We start from the raw sequence: 26,165 nt of genomic DNA, 5'->3' as shown, positions 1-26,165 counted from the left end.
CACTGCTCCATACCTCACACAGGAGCAGGAAGCTCTGCTGAGATGCCAGGAAGAGGGCTCTATTTATGTGACTAGTAGAAGGCTACCAGACCTCACAGCACTTCAGACACCTGGTAAAACTCCCAGCCTGCCCAGTGTTAGGTGGCACTGGATCTTCTCCTTGGCTTCTGTCTTTTTTCAGTTAGTATTTTGCCTGTAATGTTCATTTTCTCTGCTTCAGTTGTATTCCTATTATCGGCAGCACCGAAGTACCTTCATGCCTGGCATTGGCCTGACATACTGTAAAGAATTTCTCCTGCATAGCCACCTATGTCTATCTATGATGACCTTTGGCACACAAACCTTGATTTTCAAGCTGTCAAATTTTATGCTTCGGTTGGCTTTTGTCTTTAAAATGTACATGACATTGGAAGGTGGATGTGGGTTTTGGAGGAGGGAACCTGAGGGGAACTAAAGGGATAGCAGGAGTGAACATGATACATTGTTTATGCATGTGAAATTTTCAAAGAATAAATAAAATATATTTTAAAAAAGGAATTGAAAAGATGGCTCATAGTTAAGAGTGTTTGCGGCAGAGGACCTTAGTTCAGTTCCTAGCATACATATCAGGGCACTCACGAGCATCTTATTACTCCAGGTCCAAAGGATCTGATGCCCTTTTCTGGCCACCATGGCCACTGGCCTCACTTTTACATACATACATACATACATACATACGTACGTACGTACATGCGTACATGCATACATGCATACATACACACACAAAAAAATTAAAAACAAAATAAAATCACAAAAGGGAAATTCTTTCTCATTCTGAAGTCACAGCTATTCTCCTGCCTCTCTCCTCTGTATTAGCATTGTCATTTTACTTTCATATTTAGAGACTGAGACCACTGGTTGTCTTCTGTGTTGCATGAAATCACGTCCATTATTGCTGGGTGTCTCTGCTGTCCTATACTAAGCAGGCACCAGATACACAAATACAACATGCTTGTCCACCTTTTCTCTTTCTTTCTCTCTCTTTATTTCTTCTTGTACCTCTTGTACTTCTATCTCTCTTGATGCCTTTCTTCTCACTGACTTCACTTTTTCCCTTACAGCTAGTATAGCCTAGGAAAATCTTTCAAGCAGTATAAGAATTACAATGTGGTTACATTCTATTTTTCAAGTGAACGATTACAATGAATACAAGTAAAAAACATGTTTTCTATATCCCCTCATGATTAAACATTTTACATATTCCAGGTGAAAAATTATTCATGTGCTACACAACTCCAGGGAGGCTACCTAGAAAACAGGACCCTAGGAAAGACCCAGGGATCACCCAATGACAGAGAAATGGATGAGATCTACATGAACAACCTAGACAACAGTGGGAGTAATAAAAGGCAAGATTTGAGGGAAAGAAAGCTCAGGGGAGCAGGAGATCCCAGCTGGATCAAGAACAGAAAGGGAGAACAAGGAATAACAGACCATGATAAATGAAAACCACATGAGAACAGGAATAGGCAGAATGCTGGAGAGGTCCCCAGAAATCCACAATGATATATCCTCTGTAGACTGCTGGCAATGGTCAAGAGAAAGCCTGATCTGACCTAGTCTGGTGATCAGATGGCCAAACACCCTAACAGTCGTGCTGGAACTCTCATCCAATAACTGATGGAAGTGGATGCAGAGATCCTCGGCCAGGCCCCAGGTGGAGTTCCAGGAGTCCAATTGTCCAGAGGGAGGAGAGACTGTAAGAGTGTGAATTGTTGAGACCGGGATTGGAGAAGCACAGGGACAAATGACCAGACAAATGGAATCACATAAATTATGAACCAAAGGCTGTGGAGCCCCCAGCTGGATCAGGCCCTCCAGATAAGTGAGACAATTGAGTGGCTTGGGCTGTTTGGGAGGCACCCAGGCAGTGGTGCATGAGCTGGCTGTTTGGAACCTTGGGCTTACACAGGAACACTTTGCTCAGCCTGGAAGGAGGGGACTGGACCTACCTGTACTGAATCCACCAGGTTTAAATGAATCCCCAGGGAAGTCTTGGCCCTGGGGGAGATGGGAGTGGAGGGGAGGGACTGGGGGTAGGATGGGGGGGGGGGCAGGAGGGAGTAGGATGGGGGAACCCATGGCTGATGTGTAGGATTGAAACACAAATATAATAAATTTTTAAAAAGGAAAAAAAAGAAGAAGTTAACTTAGAAGGAAAATTAATATAGGTAAAGCCAGATATGGTGCTACCCTATCCCTGGTAAAGCAGAGGATAGAAAATAGAGTAAGGAAATGTCACACTGCTAGAACACTTGAGTTTCTCTTGAGGAGCCATATAGACTGTGGCTAAGGATAATGATTAAGAAAAACAGCTTGTCCACTTTTTATTTCATCACTTCAGCCTACTTACAAACACATTATTTTTAAACTATCACTTTATAAACTGTTTTTATATCTCAGGATGTAAATGTTCCTTGGATTTTCCTATTGCTCACTTAAAGAGACACTTTATCCCCTGCCTTCTCTCCCTGTCTCAAGCCCCTCAAGAAAAGGTACACTGAAGTTTTCATTTGAAACTACAGATGAATTTGGGAGCTAAAATGATATGTAAAGTGTCCCATCATTTCATGCATGCACTGCAAATCTCTCTGTTTCTGTCTTTTGGATAAAGTCAGGGGCCCAAAGAGTCTAACAATCAGGTTTGGCAAGACAGAAAGCTGGAGGCATTTCAGCTGGGAAGGAATTTAATTAGAAACCTATGAAATGCTTGGAAGAAACCTATCAAGCAAAATCATTCCTGGCTCTCAGGAAACCCAAAGACGTGAGGAATGTTTGGAGTCCTGAGACTCTCTGGAATGCCAGGGAAGACACTACTGTGGGTCTCAGTACCTGTGGTATCCAAGCTTGATCCATGTTTGCCAACTGTCACCAGCCATTACCAGCAAATGACTATTTTTTCTTTCATATCTTTTTTTCTTTCAAAATGTCATGCAAATTCTTCTCATTGGCAAACCTAATCCAGAGATAGGCATAATTTGAAGTTGGCAACACAGTGTAAAAGAGACAAAGGTACTTACTAATGCTGTGATTGGCGATAACCTGAAGTTTCAGACACATAGTATCAACATGACTTTAGGTATGATTCAAAGAAAGCATGCTTAATTGATTCAATGATATGACATATTATTTAACTTGAAAAAAATCACAAATATTTTAACATCTGTAGATGTTTACTTTCAAGAAAGAATGAATTGTTATACAAGGATCTCAAGAGAGATCACTTCTTTGTGAAAAATCAGATGTTCATAGGTGTGCAGATTAATGTCAGGGCCTTCAATTCAATTCCATTGGTCCACATGTCAGTTTTTGTGCCAGTACCAAGCTGTTTTTATTACTGTAGCTCTATAGTAGAGCTTGAGGTTAGGGATAGTGATGCCTTCAGAGGTGACTTTATTGTACAGGATTGTTTTAGCTATCCTGGGTTTTTTGTTTTTTTTTCATATGAAGTTACATATTGTTCTTTCCAGGTCTGTGAAGAATTGTGTTGGGATTTTGATGAGGATTGCATTGAATCTGTAGATTGCTTTTGGTAAGATTTCCATTTTCACTATGTTAATCCTACCTATCCATGAGCATGGGAGAGCTTTCCATTTTCTGACATCTTCTTTGATTTCTTTCTTCAGAAACTTAAAGATGTAAAGCAAAGGATAACCAGACTATAACTCACAGCTCCAGAGAACCTAGCTAACAAGGAAGACCCTAAGAGAGACACATAGACAGCCCAATGAATGAGCAATAGATGAGATCTACATGAGCAAACTGGGGCGGGGGTGGCAGTGATGGAGGGCAAGGAATGAGGAATGAGAACATAAGGAAATGTGAGTTTAGAGCTGGAACAGGGACAGAGTGGGAGAACAAGGAAAGAGATACCATGATAAATGAAGAAATCGTGGAATGGGGAGAAACAGAGTTCTAGGGAAATTCCCAGGAATCCACAAGGATGACCCAACCTCAGACTACTAGCAGTAGTCCAGAAGGTTCCTGAACTGGCCTAATCTGGTAACCAGATTAATGACCTAACTGTCATCATAGAGCCTTCATCCAGTTACTAATTGAAGTAGATGCAGAGATCCACAGTCAGGCACCAGGCTGAGGTCCAGGAGTCCAATTGATGAGAGAGAAGAGGGATTCTATAAGCAAGGGACATTGAGACCATCATGGGAAAACATACAGACAGCCAACCAAACTAGTGAAAACCCATGAACTGTGGACCAATAGCTGTGAAGCCCCCAGGGGATGGGACTAGGGCCTCTGGATAAGTGAGACAGTTGTTTAGCTTGAACTGTTTGGGGGGCCCCCAGGCAGGGGATCAGGATTCGTCCCTGGTGCATGAGCGAGCTTTTTGGTGTGACACCTTGCACAGCCTTGGTGCAGGGAGGAGGGGCTTGGACCTGCCTCAGCTGAATGTACCAGGCTCTGGAGACCTTGACTTGGAGGAGGTGGGAATGGGAGGGAGAATTGGGGAAGAAGGCTGGCGGGTGAGAAGATTGAGGAGGGGGGATTTGTGATTGGTATGTAAAATGAATAGAAAATTTCTTAATAATAAAAAGGGGGAAAAAAAGAAAGATCACACAGTCAACAAGATGCAGTACCCCTCACCGCTCCACCCCCCAGACTTTATTGAGCTGTGTCTAGTTCAACTCCTGTTGAAACACCATGATGAGTGCCACAGCAGCAGCACTATACCACATGTACTTGGTGAATGGAATTTACTCACGTGTGTTTCTGTGTGAATGGATGACATGTCAATGCACCTAAAATGCAAGTAGGCTATTGTCTATGACTGTGACATCAAAGCACTTGAGATCACAGTCCTTGTCAATAAAGATGCTTTGATCATGGATGAATATGGCAATCAAATGAATGAAGCAAAATCACAGTTTCTAACATTTCTTCCAGTTTCTCTATGGATCATGTAACATAACCTCATGGTGGACACACATCCTCTGTAGAGAACTCTGACTTTCTGAGATCCCATGTTTCCACCAAGTTTGGCCAAAGTCAGAAACTTCATAAAAGTTGTCCATTAGCATGCAGTGTTCTGCTTTGACCAAGACTTAGATTAAATAACTTAGCCAAGTGCAAAACAGACCAAGAAATTTTGCTCTAGTGAATCACAACTGCCAGGGTGTTTGTTGGTGGTGGGCAGGTGCCAAGGCATGTGAAGAAATCCCTCCTGGAAAGTCAGTAGCAAGGAGGAGGGAACCAGCTGCACCAGGGTGAGGCACAGGTACTAAAAGGCATGCTGAAGTTATCTGGGGTAACACGTGACTAGGGTGAGAAACAAAGTCCAAAGACATCAGCCATCACAGACAGACCAAAGAAAAATGCTGGGGTTAGGGAATTAGGGTGCATGGAGTTGGGATGCATGGTTGATACTGTTGCCAAGATCACTAATTCAGAAGCCAAAGCCTCAAAACTGTAGTAGGGAGTGGTTCAGACAGTGCAGCATCAAATTTCAGTTACAAACTGTAAGCCCTCTTAGGGCTCAAACATGGTGAGACAATTACCTTAAACACATGACTGGGAATAAGAATGGTTTCAGAAATCCAATTGTTATTCTCTCTTTGTTTCCAACATGAAAAGGCATGCAGATTTCTGGCAGGCTCTTTGTGTAAGTGTTACAGTTCTAAAGGGAAAAGTTTCCCTGATGGAGGCATTGCAGCTCTGAAGGGAAGGTTTCCCCAATGGAAGTGATACAGCTCTGCTCTGAAGAGAAAGATGTCCTGGCAGTTGGGAACCAAGGACTACCATGAAATCACATGGCCCAACAAACCTCACACAAGATTTATTGGGAGACATACAAAAGTGGCCTTCTCTGCTCAGGCAAGAAACATAAGGGAACTGGGCAGGGGACAGCCTCATATAGGGTTTGGGCAGGGAGTTTTCCAGGGTAGAGATTTCCAGGATGAGAATTGGTGAGATTTCAAGTCCTGAGCTTGAGTGAGTCCAGGGATGGTGAAATTTTGTGCTCAGAGATTGGTGGGTTTTTATCAGAAATTTTTCACCCAGAAAAAAAATTTAACCCTACACTTTGAAATGTTAGAACCTAAAACACAAGTCAAAGTCAGAATGCCTTGCATGGCAGAGGGCTCACATTCACTAGGGGTCTAGTACTGATCTACCCAGGTGGACAGTATCCCACGGAGGGCTGCTGCTTCAGTTTGAATATGAACTATCCCCAGTAGGCTCATGTGTCCAAACACTTGATCTCCAGCTGGTGGAAACCCTTGGAAACCTTTAGGAGGTAGACCCTTCCTGGAGGAAGTAGGTCCTTGGGGGCAGGCCTGGAAGTCTTACAACTGGGCTCTACTTCCTGTCCTATCTCTGCTTCATAGCTATGGATACAATGGGTCTAGCTGTCTCACTGTCCTGCTTCTATGCCTTGACCACTATGATGGAGTGTATCCCCTGGAACTTTAAGCCAAAATTAACCCTTCTACCTTTAAATTGCTTTTTGCCAGGTGTTCTGTTATAGCAACAGCAAGGAAAGTATGTAATACAGACAGTGTCCCCATAGAACACACAGATCCCTGCAGTGGAGAGGTGCTGTTGCTCTTTAGGGGTTCTTGAACTGCAGCCTTGAGCCAGAGACAAAGTCACCACCCTCATGAGACTTCGTCCTCATGGCTAAGCTGATATAAGTGAATGGATAATATATTCAGAGAGTGGTAGTGCAGGAGAGGGAACAGGTGTGCCAAGGAAGAAGGTTGACTTTTGTGTACCAGTTAGCCAGGGAAAAGACTGAAGGCGATGCATGAGCAAGCCACATGAATTTCCAGAGGAAAAGAATTCTGGCCAGAGGTTAGTATTGGTGAAATTATTAAGGCCACTCCACGTAGTTAAAAGGGAGGTTTATTTTGTGGGGTAACTTACAAATGAAGGGATAGATTGTAGGATCTGGCAAAGGTATGGCGCAGTCGGGCGGTGTTCTCTGGAGAACTCAGCTCGGTCTACCTCCTGCATCCAACATCCCCGAACCAAGAGAAGCCTCTCCTCTCCATCCTGGGTCTTCAGCTTCCTCCCTCAGCCCCGCCTTGTGGGCGTGACCATTACCGAAGCCCCAATGGGGGTTGGAACTTCCAGGCCAAGGCTGGGATGGCTATCCACTACATTGAAGTTCCTAAGAATGCTACTGTCACATGTCTGAGGGCAGGGTAGGATAGCTAATGTGACTACAGAGGTCTAAGGAGGGAAGGAGGGTTAGAAAGCAAGGATGGAGACAGAGGTGGCACTAAAATCCAACAGTCCCCAAAGGCCATGGCCAGAGGTTTAGATTTCAGCCTAAGCATGGGGAGAGGGGCCAGTTTACCTTATTTGTGCTTCTTAAAGATTATTCTGGCCAAAGTTGGGGGGAAATCCCAGTTGTAAAGGGCTTAGGAGAGGAAGCAGTAGTGTACAGAGCAGATAAACTGATACAGGTTAATGCTTAGGATTTGTGAGCCAGTTATGAAACCCAACCATTATTGAAAATTGAGTTATATAAATGTATGACAAGATATTGTAAATAATGAAAATATAGCTTTCTTGCTATTTTACTGCAGTCTACTACTCTCTGTGCTCTTGAGGCCCTTACAGTTTTCTACAAAGACTTATTTCATTATTTTTAATCATGTATATGTTTGTGTATGGTGTGTGAGTTGTGCACACATGTGCTGGTGCCCACAGAGACTATTGGTGTGGGCACCTAGAGCTACCATCATCTGTGAACTGTATGGTCTTTTCCATAAGATAACAATGAATGACAGTGATGGAACCTGAATGTGATAGTTGTGTAAAGGCAGGATTTGTCTTTATTTTCTAGAAATTAATACAGTGCCTAGTGTGTGGAATAAATTGTGTGTTCAATACATTCTCACTCCTTTGACAAAATGTTATCTTAGGAATATAAGGACTTATATAAAAAGCCATAATCATTTCATCAGGACCTATCACATACTTTCCTTGAAATTGCGGGTGAATAGATTCTAGTCACTAACACCTGGAGCTCTCCATTCACCTTGTTCAATATGTCTGGTGGTTATACTCCTAGGTAGTGATGGCACTATTGGGGTGGGTTATTATGCAATAGGAGCATCTTACTTTTCACATAAAATTAGAGCAAGATGTGCTTGTGAATCAGTATGCCCATAACATATGTGAATGTGTATTTGTTTATCATAGGAATCTGCTGTGGAATAATCCTTTTGTACACTGTGAAGATTTGTCACTGTGATTGGTTTAATAAAAAGCTCACTGGTCAACAGCTGAACAGGATAAAGTTAGGCAGGAAAGTCACTGAGAATGATAGGAAGAAGGGCAGAGTCTGGAGATGCCAGCAGACACAGAGGAAGCAGGATGTGTAGAAAATGAGATAACAAGCCATGAGCCACATATAAATACATAGATTAATTGAATTGAGTTTATATAAGTTGTAAGAGCTAGTTAGTAATAAGCCTGAGCTATCAGTCAAGCATTTATAATTAATAATAAGACTCCCTTGTGGTTATTTGGGAAGCAGCTGCTGGAATGGGAAAATGCCACCTATAGGAATAGGCCTGTGTGATTATACACACAAACAGACAGAGACAGAGACAGAGACACAGAGAGAGACAGAGACAGAGAACAAGCTTTTTTTTTTTTGTTATATCCAAGACTTTAACAGATTAAGTGATACCCACCCACAGTAGGTAAGGAAGGAATTTTTGGTGTTGCTGTTGTTTGGTTTTTTGAGACAAGGTTTCCCTATGAAGCCCTGGCTGTACTAGCACTAGCTCTGTAGACCAGGATGGCCTTGAACTCACTAAGATCTGCTTGCCTCTGCCTCTTGAGTGCTGGGATTAAAGATATGTGCCACCACTGCTAGGCAGGGAAGGAATCTTTTTGAAGTTTACTGAGTATACTTAACCTTCCAGACACTTCAACTGACACACCCAGAAATAATATCTTTCCAACTGTTGGGGCATTTGCGAGTACAAATTATATATGTTCACTAATACTTAATATCACTTTTATCACTCTCTTCCAAAATGAGTCTTACTTGAGTATGGTTAATGTCAGAGCTAAGGTATTAAATGGGTCCCAAATGAAATAGAAGAAATGTCTTCCTTTAGTTAGGCTGGACTCAGCATGTGAGAAGTTACCAAAAATATGAATAATGATCAGATAAGGAAAAAACACAATTCATCTCAAGGACATTCACAAAGAACACCCAAACTTCCAGATTATGATTATACTATCACCAATAAAGGGAAAATAAGCAAGTCAATATAATCTTCTCTCCACTGTGCCAACAAAACCACTTTTGTTTTCCTTTAAGTAAATAAAGTGTGTGGTTTCATCACTACTAAAGCAGGCTTCAAGTCTGAGATCTACAGGTGATACATACCTCTTTGCTAATTCTGCTGTGATTACAACGGGATATACTGTTTCTTTCTGTTTTAAATTCCTCCTCTCCCTCCCTCTCTCTCCCTCCCTCTCCCCCCCCCTCTCTCTCCCTCTCTCTCCCCTCTTCCTGTCTCTTCCTCCTGTGTGTGTGGGTATTTTGCACTCATAAGTGATGTGGCATATGAGTACAGATTGGTAAACAGCCTATGTAAGTTATTTCTCTTCTTCTGTCATGTGGGAACTGAGTATTGAACCCAGTTCATCAGGCTTGTCAGAAAACTCCTTTACCCTCTGAGCCATGTCACTGGCCCACATCTGAACATTCTAAATCCAATATAACTAGTAACCTACATTTTTAAAGGATAAAGGAAAATAGAAAATCAAAATATAAGATATAGGTAGATACCACTATTCTTGTTTTTTTATCTGTTCTCATCTATGTTTGAACATTGACTTTCTTTCTCCATTATTTGTCACATGTCTCTCTATCCTCATTCATCACTCTGAGTAGTCAGGGTTCTTTTCTCTCATTATCTTTCTTAAAAGACTAAACCCTGAGTAGCCTTGCCTCTTTGTGGTTGGCAGGATCTTCAAATCACTCTTGAGTCCTAGAGGAACCCCATAGAGGACACAACATACTATTCATAGCATAAAATTAGGAGACTCAAACCTATTCACACCATATACCAAGAATGTTATTTTTCCTTAAGAATTAAGCACTCACTTAAGCCACAATATTGAGAGTATATAATGCTACATTCTTGAAGGTCTATGAATCCTTTACATTATAGCAGTTTGCAAAAGACTATAAAATGAGCCATGCCTGTCTCATTTATCCCTATATTCATTATCCAGTCAAATGTATTGTGCATTGATCACAGGTGATCAAGAAGTGAGGGAGTCTCCATCTCCCTGAGGCTGTTTTCCTGTCTGGAGGGAGAATGCCATCCTCATTCTCTTGGGCTTTTCATTAATATTCCCTATTATGAGCACTCTAAGAATGACTGATTCTGGGGGTGGGGTGGGAGGGAATATTTTAAGGAAAGAATGACTTTCTACACCCTCAAATCATTCTAAACAGCCTTCCACTCTCACCACAGAGATCAGTCTCATTAAATCCTCCAGCTGCCTTTGGAGTCTATCACATGGTCGGGGTGACCATGTAACATTACCTCCAACATTCTCCAAATCCATTAGAGTGGCATCTTCTCATAAAAAGTGTAACTTGGGCCAACATTGTTGAAACCCTCAGATTTAAGAATGTTGGCTAGACACAAGTATTAAGTGTGCTGATTCTGAGAGAGCAAGGCTTTGAAGAAATGCAACAGAAACAGGCATGTTTTGTAGCCCAAGAGAACATGACAGAAGAGCAGACTGGGCCACTCCAGATGACTTTATGACAGTCAGAGTCTGGTTGTAGAAGGAGAGCTTGGTGGCTACTGGAAGAAAGATCATATTAGTTACTTCTGCCTTGACCAACACCTGACAGCAGTAGCTTCAGGAGGGAAAGGAAAGTTTATTCTGCTCATGGTCTAAGGAGATGCAGCCTACCCTGGTGGAGCAGGTAAGGCAGCAAAATTATGAGGCATAATTGCATCTACAGTTATGTGATAATTTGAATGTAATTGCCCCCCATAAGCTCATAGGAGTGGAACTATTAGGAGGTATAGCCTTGTTGGAGGCAGTGTGTCACAGTGTGGGGTGGGCTTTTAGATATCCTTTACTCAAACCATACTCAGAGTGTTGTGGCACACAGACTACTTCCTGCAGATCAAGATGGAGGACTCTCAGCTCCTTCTCCAGCACCATGTCTGCCTGCAGGCTACTATGCTTCTCACCATGTCAATAATGGACTAAACTTTTGAAATTGTAAGCCAGCCCCAATGAAATATTTTCCTTTATAAGAGTGGCTGTGGTCATGATGTCTCTTCAAAGAAATAGAAACTCTAAGTAAGACAGGTTAGGAAACAGAGAGAGTTGAATATTGATGCTTAACTGGTTTTTTTTCTGTTTTCTTCTTTTTCTTCAATCTGCAATCTCTATTCATAGTATTGTGTCACCCATATTCAGGGTAGGCCTTCCTTCCTAAATTAAATCTCACAGGAAAAGCCCTCAGAGGCATGCCTGTGTCTCTTGGTAATTCTAAATCCAGTTAAGGTGATAACAATTTACCATCACCAAAATGATGGAAGCCTGTGTCAACTTTTCTGAACCTCCCTGTATTTTGCTCAGTATAGAGTTTGGGGAAATCCAAAGTCAAGCCGGCTTCCCTGAGCAGTCTCCATCCCACATTCTCAAGTAATCTAAACTGGATTGGACTGACTTGATTCAAAGTACCAACCACATTTGTAGAGGAGTGTTGAATTCCATGTCAATGGCTGTCACTGAGTTTTCTCAGCTTCCAAGAGTTTAGGATTTCTTGATAATGGTACTTTTATTATGACCTAGTAAACTAGAAAAATTCCAGTGAAGGTATGTATGTGAATAATATACATGTATTTGAGATTCAGAAACTGGAGGAAATAAGTCATACCCAGATAGATGTGAGACCTCTTTATCAAAAGTGTAACAATTACGCCAAGACTCCCTCTAGCCTCCCAGTAGAACTAAGTAAACCAGTCTTGAATTCAGAGAATTCAAGAATTAAACTATATCACTGCTGTGAATATGCTATGCCAGAAGCAGAATTTATTAAAGAAAAAATGATTATTTTGAATTGAATTCAAAAATTTGAAAATTTGAATAAAAAATTTAAAAAAAATAAAATACATGCTGTGTTGGTTGTATTGCCTGTGATTTGCCAAGTAGTCTCAATTTCCATTGAGATCTGGCCACTAGCAAACACATGATGCGTTTGTGTGTGTGTGTGTGTGTGTGTGTGTGTGTGTGTGTGTGTGTGTTACAGAATGCCTAAGTTCAAATATGCTTTACTAGAGGCAGAGGCAAATTCAAAGAGAGTTGCTCAATATGACTATTTAAACAAGACCTGAACAACAGTAACAGTAGTTGATATGCCAACATGGATGAGAAAAGTTTCCTGGATAAAGAGCTATGGGCAATTAATGACTGCTGAGAGAGGGATAATTGTCTTCCACAGGGATGAGTCCCCTTGTTGGTTATCCAATACCAAGTAGTCCATAAAAACCATATATATTTAAGCAGCACTAAACAGACTCAGCAGGTTGCACTCATGCACTTACATGTTTAGTCATATGTCTGAAACAATAAAGATTAAAGAAAAAGAAGCCATGAATATGAGGGGGAGTGGGGAGGTTATCAGAGGGGTTGGCGGGGAAAGAGAAATGATGTAATTATATTTTAATTAAAAATATAATTAATTGCTGGGTGGTGGTGTACGCCTTTAATCCCAGCACTTGGGAGGCAGAGGAAGGCAGATCTTTGTGAGTTCGAGGCCAGCCTGGTCTCCAAAGCGAGTTCCAGGAAAGGCACAAAGCTACACAGAGAAACCCTGTCTCAAAAAAACCAATATATATATATATACATATATATATATTTATAAAATTAATTTTGAAAAGTAGATATGATATTAACAAATTCAGTTGGAGAGCTTGCTGAGCCCCAGAGTCACAGGGTCAAGCTTAGTGGCTGAGCTGCAAATCCTTGAACATAGAAACAGAATTAGCGATTTTGAGTCAAGTAATGGAGACTTATGTTGGGCTGAACTCCAGGGCATGGTAGGGAGTTCTCTGCCTGGGTCCCTTGATATTTGCACTCAGTAGTTCAGTAACAAGTTGGTAGATCATTGGAGCCACAGCCACCCTAGTGCTGTTTGCCCTCTTCTTCAGGGGAGCCAGGTGAGGGTATTGTGCCCTTCACTGGCACGCTCCATACCTTCTCAGGGAGGGCTCTTGGCTTCTGGCCTCCATGATGTGGTTTTAACACACCCATGAGTCCTTGTGCTTCCAGTTTTCTTTGATAAAGCTGATGTATAGGTGATGGCATCTGCATCTACCAGATAGAGTCATGCTGGTTCTACAGTTCTACTTTAAAACGAGCCAGATGTTGCTGTATAAAAATGGAGTCACCAAGGCAAGACATCACCTGAAGCCACTGATTTTCACAACCACAAGTAATTGAGACAAGGCACAATCTGGAGCTCCACAGTTCCATATGTCCTTGTCACAGTATTTGTTAAAATCTCAGGAGCTATTTATACCATACTCTCAGAAGTAGGCAAGTTGCTCTGGATATAATCACTGACTGAAACATGTTGAACTGAAGTTGGGCAAGGAGGCACTCTCAATACCTGGGAGGCAAAGGCAGAATGATCAGATGTTCGAGGCCAGCCTACAGAGTGTGACCTTGCCTCAAAAAAAAAAAAAAAAGTGGAATTGAAGAAAGGCTTATAGCTATCTTAGGACTAATTGATGGGGGAAAGAAAAAAAAAAGGTAAGTGTGTCAAAGGAAAACATCAACATCTATAATTTTCTCTGTAGTATAGCTGATTTATAGCATACTTCATGTACCACTGGCCATGAGATCACTAATTCTATGGATTTCCACATGTAAGCCTCAAAACAGCCTAATTTGGTAGCTATTTCTACAATTACTTATGCTATTTTATTCTTGTGGAATTGAGGCATAAAGGGGTTAAGTAATTTACCCAAAGTCCCATAGTAAGTATCAGAGTTGGAATCTGAGTTTAGGTATCTGCCTGTCCATCTATGCTATGACCATTTGTACAGTAATATGATATTGCAGGTTCATAACACTAGTAATAGGCCTAGATTCAATTTCACTACAGAAAGTACAGATACAGCCATCAGCCAATCATTCCTTATTCCATTCCCTCCCCAGATATGTAAATGGAAGATGAGACAAATGTCAGATCATTTGTCACAAGGACTTTTGAAACCAGTGGATTTAATCTTTCATCAAGCCTATAAAGCAGGTACTGTCATCATCCCCCATGTAAATACCTAAGTCACAGGCTGGTTAGGAAACCTGCCCACACAGACAGAGCATGATAAGACAGGTGCTGGCTCCAGACCACCCTCTTACTGCTCCACTACCAAGACTTCTTCTACAACAGGTCTGGAAAGAAAAGTTGTAGACTAAATTTTTGTTGTTGTTTTAGTTTTATTACTACACTCCTACTAAGACTGGCATGGGAAATGAATTGTCCATATGCAGAACATACTTTAGAACAAAGCCTGACATTCCACAAGGGTGGTGTGAGCTGATGCATTGCTTTGCAATTTTAAACAGTCCATCTGGATTGTTTCACAAGCCTGTCCTCATAAGCCCTATTTGAAACACAGAGTATCAGGACAGTTTTGTAATATGGCTGACAACATTACCTCAAAAGAATTAAAAAACCTTTTTGCCTGTATGATGAAAGACAATTCGAGAAGCACATGTGGATCGTGTGGATCCAGAACTTAAATGCATTCTTGTCATATTCCCTTCCAGACATTCCCCCATAGGTATTTTGATGCAGAGGGAAGATATTATATTGGAATGGATATTCCTACCATGTAAAGCAAATAAGAAATTAAAAACTTATATATAAAAATCTCTGGTTTGATTCAAAAAGGTAAATTAAGACTTTGCCAGTTGACAGGAATGGACCCAGCAGAAATTGTAGTACCTTTAACTAATGAGGAAATTTCATCACTATGGAAAGATAATGAATACTGGCAGAGAGCCTGCAGTCACTTTTTGGGAGAGATTAACAACCATTATCCCAAAAGCAAGAGAATAGAATTCATAAAGAAGACTGAGTGGGTCTTTCCTCACATTGTACGACACAAGCCAATTTCTCAAGTACTCACATTCTATACTGATACAAATAAATCAGAAAAAGCAGGATACAAATCAGGAGACTTAAGTAAAGTGGTACAAAGTCCATACAGTCTGTACAAAAGGCAGAACTGTATGCCATTCTTATGGACTTCACAGAACCCCTCAATATAGTCACTGACTCTCAATATAGAGAGTTGTTTTACATATTGAAACTACTGATAATTCCTGATAATACAGAATTAACTTCATTATTCATATAATTGCAGGAAATCATCAGAAAAAAAACCCACATATCAAATCCCATACAGGTCTGCCAGGACCTCTAACACAAGGTAATGATGAGATTAATCAGTTACTAATAGGTAATGTGCTAGAAGCCTCAGCAGAATTTCATAAGAAACACCATGTAAATAGCAAAGGTTTGAAGAAGGATTTCTCCATTACTTGGCAACAAGCTAAGAATATTGTGAAAAAATGTCCTACTTGTTCCTTCTATAACAAAACTACATTACCTAAAAGGAACAATCCAAAAGGTATACAAAGAAATAAAATTTGGCAGATGGATGTGTTTCATTTTGCAGAATTTAGAAGATTGAAGTATGTACACCATATCATTGACATCTATTCAGGATTTCAGTGGGCAACTCCTATGAGTTCTGAAAAGGCTGATTCTGTGATTACACACCTATTAGAAGTTATGGCCATCATGGGAATACTTGTACAAATCAAGACAGACAATGCCCCAGCATATGTCTCCAATAAAATGAGACAGTTCTTTCTTATTACAATATAAAGCATGTTATAGGTATACCACACAATCCCACAGGCCAAACAGCCATAGAAAGATCCAATCAAACTTTAAAGGATATGCTAAATAAACAGCAACAGGTAACAATGACTCCTAGAAATAGATTGCATAGTGCTTTATTAACCTTGAATTTTCTCAGTGCTGATGAGAAAGGAACAACAGCTGCAGAGAGACATTGGATGACAGACGAAACTCCTGAGCTAAACCAACCGGTTTATTTCAAAGATGTGTTGACCTCAGAATGGAAACCTGGATATGTCCTACATTGGGGAAGGGGTTTTGCTTTTGTTTCCACAGGAGAAGAAAAGCTATGGATACCAACAAAATTAATAAGAATTCAATTTGAACATGAGAAACCCCTTGATGAGGAGAAATAAAAGATCATCCACAAATGTGACATCTCTTCAAGTTGTAAGAAAAATTTAACAATCAAAGGTTGGGGTAGGGTTCTGTTTCTGTCTTTTCAGGATATTGGAAATACCCATTTTCCAGAAATCATAAGGCCTTGGATATCTGGATGTTTACAGCAGAAAGAAAGAATCTATTGGTACCAATCTACACAGGGTAAAATCTCACTGTCTAACATCTATATCTCTATCAGTCTAAAATAGTTGTGGTTCCAATTCAATTATAAACCAAGCTGGCTTTGGAGATAAAATTGGCTCACTCCTTCTCTACACCCAAGCATATTGACAAAAGAAAAGGTTAAGAGATTCTTCAGTCCCATATCAGAAGAGCCCTCTGATGTGAGACAGAAGAAAACCAATAATAAAGGACCATTGTCTTCAAGATTCTAATTCTCTCCATGATTATTCTTAATTTCTCAGAATCCTTTCTTACATGTCATGTCATCTTTAAATCCAAACCTTCCATTCTGATAAAAAATAAGGTTTTCCAATAGCAATCTCTAAAGTCTCCAGAAGGAAGATGGGGCCCCAACAACAACAACTCTACCCAATCCAGAATGATGCCATGGTAATCATCATCATACTACACTTCTTGCCAGAATTTCAGACAATCTTACCCATTACTCTGAGAGTTGCTACAGAATCTACAGTTTAGTCTAACTGAGATTTTACTATCTGAGCTTTCTCACAATACCCAACAGAGATGCCATCACCCCCTAAACAACAGGAAGCAATTCTAAGAAAACGACACCCCTTCTCCCTAAGGTTTTATATTTCTCAGGGTTATGGATGATGGTTCTAGGGTTGGGGGTGAAAGAAACTATTAAACTCAGTACTATCCTTAAGGAAAGAAAATATGTGTCAAAAAAAAGGAAAAAGAAGAAATGGAATGGATAGGTATAAGATATTATGGTAGAGTCTTGTATATATTAGTAAACAAATGTAATAAAATAGCAGCCTTAGATAATTTGCACTGTTATGAATTCTTATATGTTGATACAAATATAGACTTTTTATATTCCTGTTTAAGATAATTTGTATATTAATACAAATACAAAACTATATTTGTTATAATGTACACATATTTTGAGATAACTCCAAGGAAACAAGGCAAAAGTCTTCTAACCTGTTTCTCCATAACATGGGTTGTTCTTGGAATGTGCTTTCATGCCCTTCCCAGGTGTAGTAATAGGAGTGGGTTTACTTCAGATTATACGTCATCTAACCCAATATTCAGAATGCTGTTTCGTGAATTCATGTGACCTTGCCCTTGTGACTGTATACAGCTTGAACTCAAGTGAACTTTGCTCATATGACTTTGCTAAAACCTCAGAATGTAAGTTGTCTGATGCCCTGAATTAAGATGGCTATTGCACAAGACTTTAGTCCACTTCACTTTTATGCTCCACTTTCCCAGGTTCATTCTACTAACTAGAGTGGTAACAAAACCACACAAATTGTAATATCATTTTTGTCTAAAACTACTGTGTACGTAAGTGTGGTGCCTAATTCTAAGTGGTGGCTGTATTGGAGTGGTGAACTAAAAGTCCTTTTGTTGTTTTTTTTCCCCCTTTTTGATCCTTTATGCAATATTAGTCTACTAAACTGGAGGATGGGAACCATGACTTACTGGTATATCTCTGCTTTCCTTTAGTGTCTGGTATAGAGAATGTATATTAGAATGTGGAATTAGTCACGGAACACAATACAAACATCTTAAAGACAAACAATGACTAGGATTTCTAATTAGAAATTATCAGCGATTTCACTATTACATCTTTGAAACTGTATGTAAGAAAGGGGCTTGGGGAATACATGAAAGTGCCTATTATACATTAAGGAAAAACAAGACACAATACTGTACATGTAATAAGATCTCTGTACATGGGAGAAAGTATAGAAAGAAAAATAGAAGATTATGAAGTTGTTCCTGAATGCTTGGAATTATTTATTTTCTTCTTTTCTTTCTAAACTTCCTATGGCACAAATGTACTGTTTATACAATTATAAGGTATTTAGGCTAAACTTTTAAAAGATAAAATATTATAAATAAGGGACAGAAGCCTGAGCCTCAAATACCTAGGGCTTTGTTTCCTCTGACCTCCAACAAGGGTCTGGACTCTTGAAAAACTGGAAATGGAGGATATTGCTAGAGCCTGCCACAGAGGGTTGCTATCAGGCAGCTGTTTTTTGTAAGTTGGAAAGCATTCACACAGCACTTGAAGCAACCCTGACAACAACAAAGACTACAAAAGTGCTGGCTATTATGGTGGTCTGAATGAGAATTGCTCCCAAAGGCTCATATGTTTGAATGGGGGAACTTGGTTCCCAGTTAGTGCAACAGTTTTGGAAGGATTAGGAGGTGTGGCCTTTTTGAAGTAGGTATGTCACTGGGAGGTGGGCTTTGAGGTATCAAAAGCCCATGTCGGGACCAGTCTCTCTCTGTCTCTCTGTCTCTCTCTGTCTCTCTCTCTGTCTCTGCATGTTGCCTATGGATCAGGATGTAAGCTCTCAGCTACCACTCCAGCACCATGCCTGCCTTCATGCTACCATGCTTCCCACCACAATGATCATGGACTCACCCTCTGAAACTGAAGCAATCCTTCAATTAAATATTTTTTCTAAATTCTCTTTCTTGGTCATGGTGTCTCTTCACAGCAATAGAACAATAACTAAAATGGTTCTATTAAGTAGCTACTGAGTGAGCCACGTCAGGAGAAGGGAAAGAGATGAGCCTGTGTGACATTTCTTCTTTTCCTACTTATCTTCCTCTTCTTTTGTTGCTCCTCCAGGCTCCTCTTCCTTTCAGAGGGAATACATTATTGGGGGAGATGGGGTGACTTATTATCTAAGGCAAAAGACAAAGCATCAAACAGAGAACTTGATAACAGATGAAAATGGAGTCATGTGCCATGTAATGACACTGTGGTTTGCAGTAGACCACACAGACAATTGCTGTCCTCTAGGACAATTTCTCTTAGTGATGACATAGTCATCTCAGTTGTGTGAATACACATTATGATGCTTGCCCAACAACAAAATTGCCTATGGACAAATTCTTCAGAATTTACCTCTGACACTAAGCAATACATGGTTGTATTTATAATCAGCCACAATGTGCTGGTGTTTCTGTGTGTATTTGTGATAAAGATGAGGGAATTGGAGGAAAGGTGGCTAGGAGAACATCAGAGACTCCAAACTTCTTAGATAGCATCATACTCCCAGGGGCAGCTTAGCTTGGGCCATTCTGAATGCTAAGAGCTGCTTGCCTGGCTCTCATGCTAGGCAGGAATTGAATTCTGAGTGCTCTGTGTGCAAACTAGAAGCCACTGTCCTGGTTCTGCCAACTCTTGGGGCCTGGCACACTGGCCAAGTGTCTGGGGGCATTTCTCCATTCTCCTGGCTTTCAACCCATACAGAGGTTACAGGAGCCTCCTCTAGAGCACAGTAGCTCTAACCTGTTCTTTCCAGAAAGGTGGTGTCACCAAGAAAGGGGAAATGTATGTCCTACATGGGTTCTGCATCTTAGAGAATGGCCACTTCCCTTTTCTGTAATAAAATAAAAGGTGGCATTATTACATACAGCCACATTGCTGTGTCTGGCTTAAGCATACTTTCAAATAGTTCACATAATTTAACTAGAGGAAAAGAAGATCTGAAGTCAGTAGCCACAATATCCCTTCCGACAGACCTTAGAAAGTTGTTTAACTTGGAAATCCCTTACACAGGAGTATGGAGTATCTATCCCCACCCCACTCCTTCATTCCCTCCTTCCTTCCCCACTCCACTTTTCAAATTACATACAAACTCTAGCTTTGGACCAAGACTACAGAATGCTTGAATGTTAGTATACTTCTACAATAGTGTAAGTAGATTATATCACTGCCTTTTTGAAATGTCAAAACAGTGGCACAGCACTTCTTGAGTCACAAGCTTTCAACCTGCAGGGACAGCATATGCTTTGCAGACACTGCTTCCAGCAAGGTTCCTTTCTGTTTGTACTGTTTGTATAGTTAAGTCTACAAGTTAGAGTTTGTTTGTACACTTGCCTAGAGTGCTTTCTTAAGAGTTCTTATACCCACCTTCCTCTGCTCCTTTGAGGAAGACTTTGGGGGTTCATACTGATATCTGCCAAATTTTGATGAAAGGAGTGTTAGTCAGTGCTCTGCAATCCTTAAGAAAGTCCCAAGAACCCACAAAAGTTAGGAAATAGGGAACCAGGAGGTGAAAGCACAGGGCTTGTCCTGGGTGCCAAGAAATTTCTGCAATGAGGGACACCCAGCTCAGAGGCTACTCAAATGCCGTTCCCCAAAGCAAGATTGGGTTGACATCAACAGCACCATGGGATATATCAGAGAGAGCTTGGCATGGGGCACTAGTGTCAGTGACATCTAGGAGAGAAATTTGTAGGGCTGGAGTTGTTGGCTCTCTATCCCAAGCATGCCACACCCTGTATGGCAGGGTAGCATGTAATCATTGCTCTTGGACCAATTAAACTTAATTAAATGATTAAGTTTCATTAAACTATAATCTAGGCTTTTGATTTCCCCACTGTGGGCTTGACTTGGGAGATTTGGGTTTTAATGTTAGGGTAATATCAACATCAAATTTATCATTGGCCAATGGGAAGAACATTGGGAAAATTACTCAGCTGGCCCACTTGGTTCATTCCATTTTGGCAAAAGGCAATAATGAGTTTATTTGGTGCCCATGATACAGTTCATTCCACTTTGGCAAAAGGCAATAATGAGTTTATTTGGTGGCCCATGATATAGTTGTAGAACTATAGTTGCTTAGGAACCTCAGATTCATAGACCAAAAGTTGTAGCTTTCATTCATTATTTGCCTCGGAAACATTTCCAGAACTTACAGCTTTTCCTCCTTCCTCCCTGTGGTTCCCAAAGCTAGAATACTCTATCTACGGGGCATGTGCACCTGCACACCTCACCGTCAACCAATTCTTCATCAAGAGAGCCCTGCAGTTAAACAAGCTTTCTTTTGGATACCTTAAGACCCCATTTTCATTCTCTATGCATGTGCTACATCTAGATAAAACAAAGGTTCCAGAGCTGTTATCGAGGGAGGAAGTTGGCCTAAGACTCTTGGTTATGAATTTACCTTCAGATGACAAGACTCAGAGGACTTATAATATGGCTCATCACATTCCTTTTCAGAAAAAAACAAAACAAAACAAAACACAACTTCTCAGTGAAGAATGCTAGTCAGTATTCATGAAGTATTCGCCCTATGGAGAAGTCTTTAAGCAGCAGTGGTTGGATAAGTATCCAGTCTAGCAAGAGGGTTGTCTTCATGGGACCCCTATAATTTTATCAGACATATGGGTTCTTTTATTTTTCATTTTGGACACAGTTCAAGAAATGAATGAACTGAGAATGAAGGATCAGCGTGATAGCTGGTGACATATTCTTTGTCTCTGTCCAGATTCCTTGGGACACCAGTTTTCTGCTGAAATACCCAACTCCTACAGCCTCACATCAGCCACTTACCCTGTGTGTCCTTTTAGTCATTAGGTTCTTAGTCCATGATATATGATGAGACTCCCTCATATGCTCTGGTTTAATTGTAATTCATTTGTTATTGATGGCAAAACATTCCTGTTTGGGTGGGAGTTCTACCTCGACCCCTGGTACCCTGGCATCCATCTACTGGAATATTCTGGGGAAGATCCACCTCAACTCTCCTCCCCCATCTCTTTCCCCAGCTCCTCCCCCCAGAGAGGCTCAAGACCACTTTCACAGGGTATTTAAACTTCATCCCAGAAAACAGATACGTGGTGGTCCACCCCCACCCCCACCTCCATCTCCTCTCTGAGGGGCTGGAGAATCATCCGGAACACTTTACCCATTAAACCAGGCTTTTTCTAGTTTGGTGTGATTTACTTTGATTTGGATTGCTGGGTCGAGGAGAGGCTTATCGGGGTGCAAAAAAATCTTTCAATTCCTTTGTGTGAAACATTGCACAAATTAAGCTCTTTCTTGGCTAATGGGTATCCCTTTCCCGAACTTCTTTTCTTTGCACAGGTTGGTAGGGCACAATGCAGGCACATTTCTAAAGGTATTGCCTTTCTCTGCAGGCTGCACAGACTTCCAAGGGCACAGCTGTTGGATCAATGGATACTTATACTTTGAGTCTAATAGAAGCTGTGGAATTTCCCAGAGGTTTTTGACACATCAAAGAGTGCATTCCCCCGTCCCTCCTCTAAAACCCACAGCATATGATAAAGCCATTCACCTCTCAGTGTAAAATGGTTCTCCATCACTCACTTTATTGTTTTTGAAAACTAGTGAATTTGAGCATCTTCTCATATTCTCATTGGTCATGTAAATTCATTCTGTCAATTCTTTCCTTTTTTTCCCATCATTTTGCTATTCATTTACCAAATCAAGGAGCTCATATGGTTGATACAAACATTGTCTCTTAAATTGGTAGTATACTTAACCTATTGACTTCACAACTTTTAAAATCAAACTAGCCATATTTTCTTTTACAGTCTCTAGTCTTAGTTTTAAAATGTCTGTCCCTAGGCCAGGAAGGTGACTCTGTGAATAAAAGTTCTTGCTGCCCAAGCCTGATGACCTGATCTGCATACACAGCTTCTACAGTAGATTAACTGACTCCCACAAATTGTCCTCTGACCAGCCCCCATGGCCAAGATCATAAAAAGAGAAAGTTCTTGAGCTATCAAAATGGATCAGATGATAAAGACACTTGTTAGCAAAGCTGAGGGCCTGAATTCAACCCGTGGGACCTACATGAATTTGAAAGTCTCTTCCACTCTTAGAGTGTGTGTGTGTGTGTGTGTGTGTGTGTGTGTGTGTGTGTGTGTAAAGAAAGAGCCTTTCCAGATTCTTCTTTGTTTTTCTTTCTTTCTTTTTTTCTCCTTCAAGACAATATTTCCCTGTGTAGCCTTGGCTGTCCTGGATCTCACTTTGCAGACCAGGCTGGCCTCAAAGTCATAGATCCACTTGACTCTGCCTCCCAAGTTCTGGGATTAAAGGCATGAACCACCACCACCCAGCTGGGCCTTCCCAGCTTCTTAAAAAAAAATTCCTACTGTTATTTTTCACATACAAAAAAATGTAATCTACTTGAAATGGGTTTTCTATATCTAGTAGAAAATTCACATATTTTCATGTGTTTGTGGCCACATTTCAAATAGAGAACTAGCTAAGATAGTTACATATTACACTGTTCTTCATTGTTGTGTATTGAATTGTCATTTGTCCTGGAATCTGTAGACACAAAATGCAGTGACTGGGTGCACCTTCTAGCTATGGTAATGAGAATTTAAGGATTTAATTGGTTTTCATTTTGCTTATCTGTATATTCTGACTTTTTTTTCTCCAATGAGTGTGAATTATAACAACAACAACAACAACAGTAAATGGGGGAGAGGAGTATAAACACAACTGGTTCCTGTGCATACTGTCCATGACAAAAACACAGATAACCAGGCACACAGCTACTGTTCTTGGAGACTTGAAGTTTCCCCTCGGGGAGAAAGATGATAGGTCTGTTCTTAGCACCTCTGGGAAATCTCTTTAAAGGTCAGCTAGCCCAGAGGTGGGGCAGCTTAAGTTCTAAGAAGACTTTGCATTCTGCCAGCAACATCTAGACTAAGCCTGAGATGGTGAACTCAGGTGTGACTGGCACCACTGTTATTCAAGCGAGTGTTAAATGGATCAGCAGGGCAGACTGCTGAGCTGATGTAATAACTACCAGGTACAGGGTATTGTTCACACCCGGGCAGTGTTGGAGCAGTGCTGTTTGTTCAGCAGCTTAATTGCTGGCGGGGACTTCAGTGCTTAAGATAGTTCCAATTGATGGTGAAAGAACACCTTCCAGTTATAGCAAAGTGACAAAGGTCAGTGAAAGTCCCCAAACCTCCACAGCCAGTAGCACAGCACAGCTCAGATGATCTGGACATACTCCCCCATCATTTCGGGTTAGAAGGTGTGTTAGACCCAAACCTTTTATTACCATTCAGCTTCCCAAAGCCACCATGCATAATGGGCATCTATAAATTGCATGCTGGAGTTGTAGCTTGTGGAAGAGAAGCCTGGAGGCAGGGTGAGTGGGTTTTCCTAGCCCTCTCAGAGGTAAGTGGAGCATCATGTTTCTTGGCTTCATACTCTACCCATGGAGTCTGTGAATGGCAGAATGCCAATGCTGAGCTCAGTAAAACTCACTCCAGCAGGAAACCAGAGCTCTGTGGAACAGACAGGTTGTTCTCGGGGGAGGGGGGGGCACAGACATGTTTAAGACTTTTATCCTCCTGTAGGTGGATTTTTCTGAAGCTAGTATTCCTCCTGCAGAGACCATGGCTGACTCTCCCTGGGTTTAAGGATGACAGTTTATGACACCGAGGAAGGAGGCTCCCCAACTGGGGAGTCAGTTGTGCCCTCCGAGAGATTATTGCCACTAATGACAGTTGAGCCCTCATGAGATTCGAATGCAATGTGACACCTCTGGAATGTGGAAGTGGCCCCAAGGAACCAATAATCTGTGGGAGGAAGGCCAACAAGGCTGGAGTAATCTTTCTCATTGTCTTCAAGCAGAGCATGAGCCTTTGGGGCCTCATCTTATCTGAGCTGCACACTTTGCAGCGTCTCCCATCTCAGAACAGGTATTCTTAATCATCCGACTTGGCCATAAAACAATAAAAATTCGCATGAAGCTGCCAGGTCTTGTAACTTAGACATACAATGGCACTCACTAGAGTACATTCAGAGACACCTGGCTAGGAGCTAAATGCCTGATGAAAATTGGGGGTGTCTTCCTGGGATTGTAACATAGCTGTCAGAATGATCTATAATGAATGCACCAATTCACTCGAACCAACAGGACCAACGAGCTGTTTCCTTTCTAGGTGGCTGCTCTGAAGCTTCTTGTTCTGCTTCTGTTTTGAAAGGAGGCCAGGTTCACTTTACAGTTCAGGCTAGCCTCAAACTCAAGATCTTTCCTGCTAGCCTTTCCTGCTAGCTCGGAACTAGTTTAATCCCCACCCCTAAATGAGGCCTGCTGGAGTGTTGGGCTTTGTTGTTTGTTTTGTTTCTATTTCTTTGCCATGCCTGGCTGTTCATTTGCTGCACAGAAGCTTGCCCGTGACATGTGCCAGGCTGTCCTGAAGCTCACTTTTAGTTATTAGGGACACATAACAGCAGCTGAGAGACTTTCTTCAAGATCCAGCAAATGGACTCACAGAAGTTCAAATGGGGCAGTGGAGCACTCTAGAGAACTGAAGCTTCTTAGGAAAAGAGAGTGCCTCCATTCTCCACCCCACCCTGTCCCCAGAATTGAAAACCCGTGTCTTTCCAAGCAAACATCCCAACCTCCCAATGCTGCAGAAGTCAGATTGTTGTGTGAGATAACAGTAAGCTGGGCAAGTCCCCAGCTTCTCCCCCCACTGCACAGAGCCCCTGGAGGCCTCTCCAGTGCTACCCGTGAGACCAGCTCAAGAGAACTGTGGGAAAACAGGGCATGAGGGGTGTGTGTGGAGGACCCAGATGAAGTACCTCAGAGTGCAGAACTGGACAGAAGGGGGCTGTTAAAAGGTGGGGTTGAAGAATTCTATAGTCCTCAGGTGGAAAAGAACAAAGGCGCCTTCTGTCCTAAGCTGAGTGCCACAGGTTCTGGTGTTTCCCCTACCCCCATTACCCATTCTTCAGTCCCCCAAACTGTGGGGAAGGGCACTTCACTTTTAGGCTCCCACTCCCTGAGGGGAGGATGGAGCAGTCAGGCTCAGAAGCCAGGGA

The sequence above is a fragment of the Onychomys torridus genome, chromosome 14, assembly GCF_903995425.1.
Source record: "Onychomys torridus chromosome 14, mOncTor1.1, whole genome shotgun sequence".
Classification (NCBI taxonomy): Eukaryota; Metazoa; Chordata; class Mammalia; order Rodentia; family Cricetidae; genus Onychomys; species Onychomys torridus.
Note: the sequence above shows the minus strand (reverse complement) of the source record.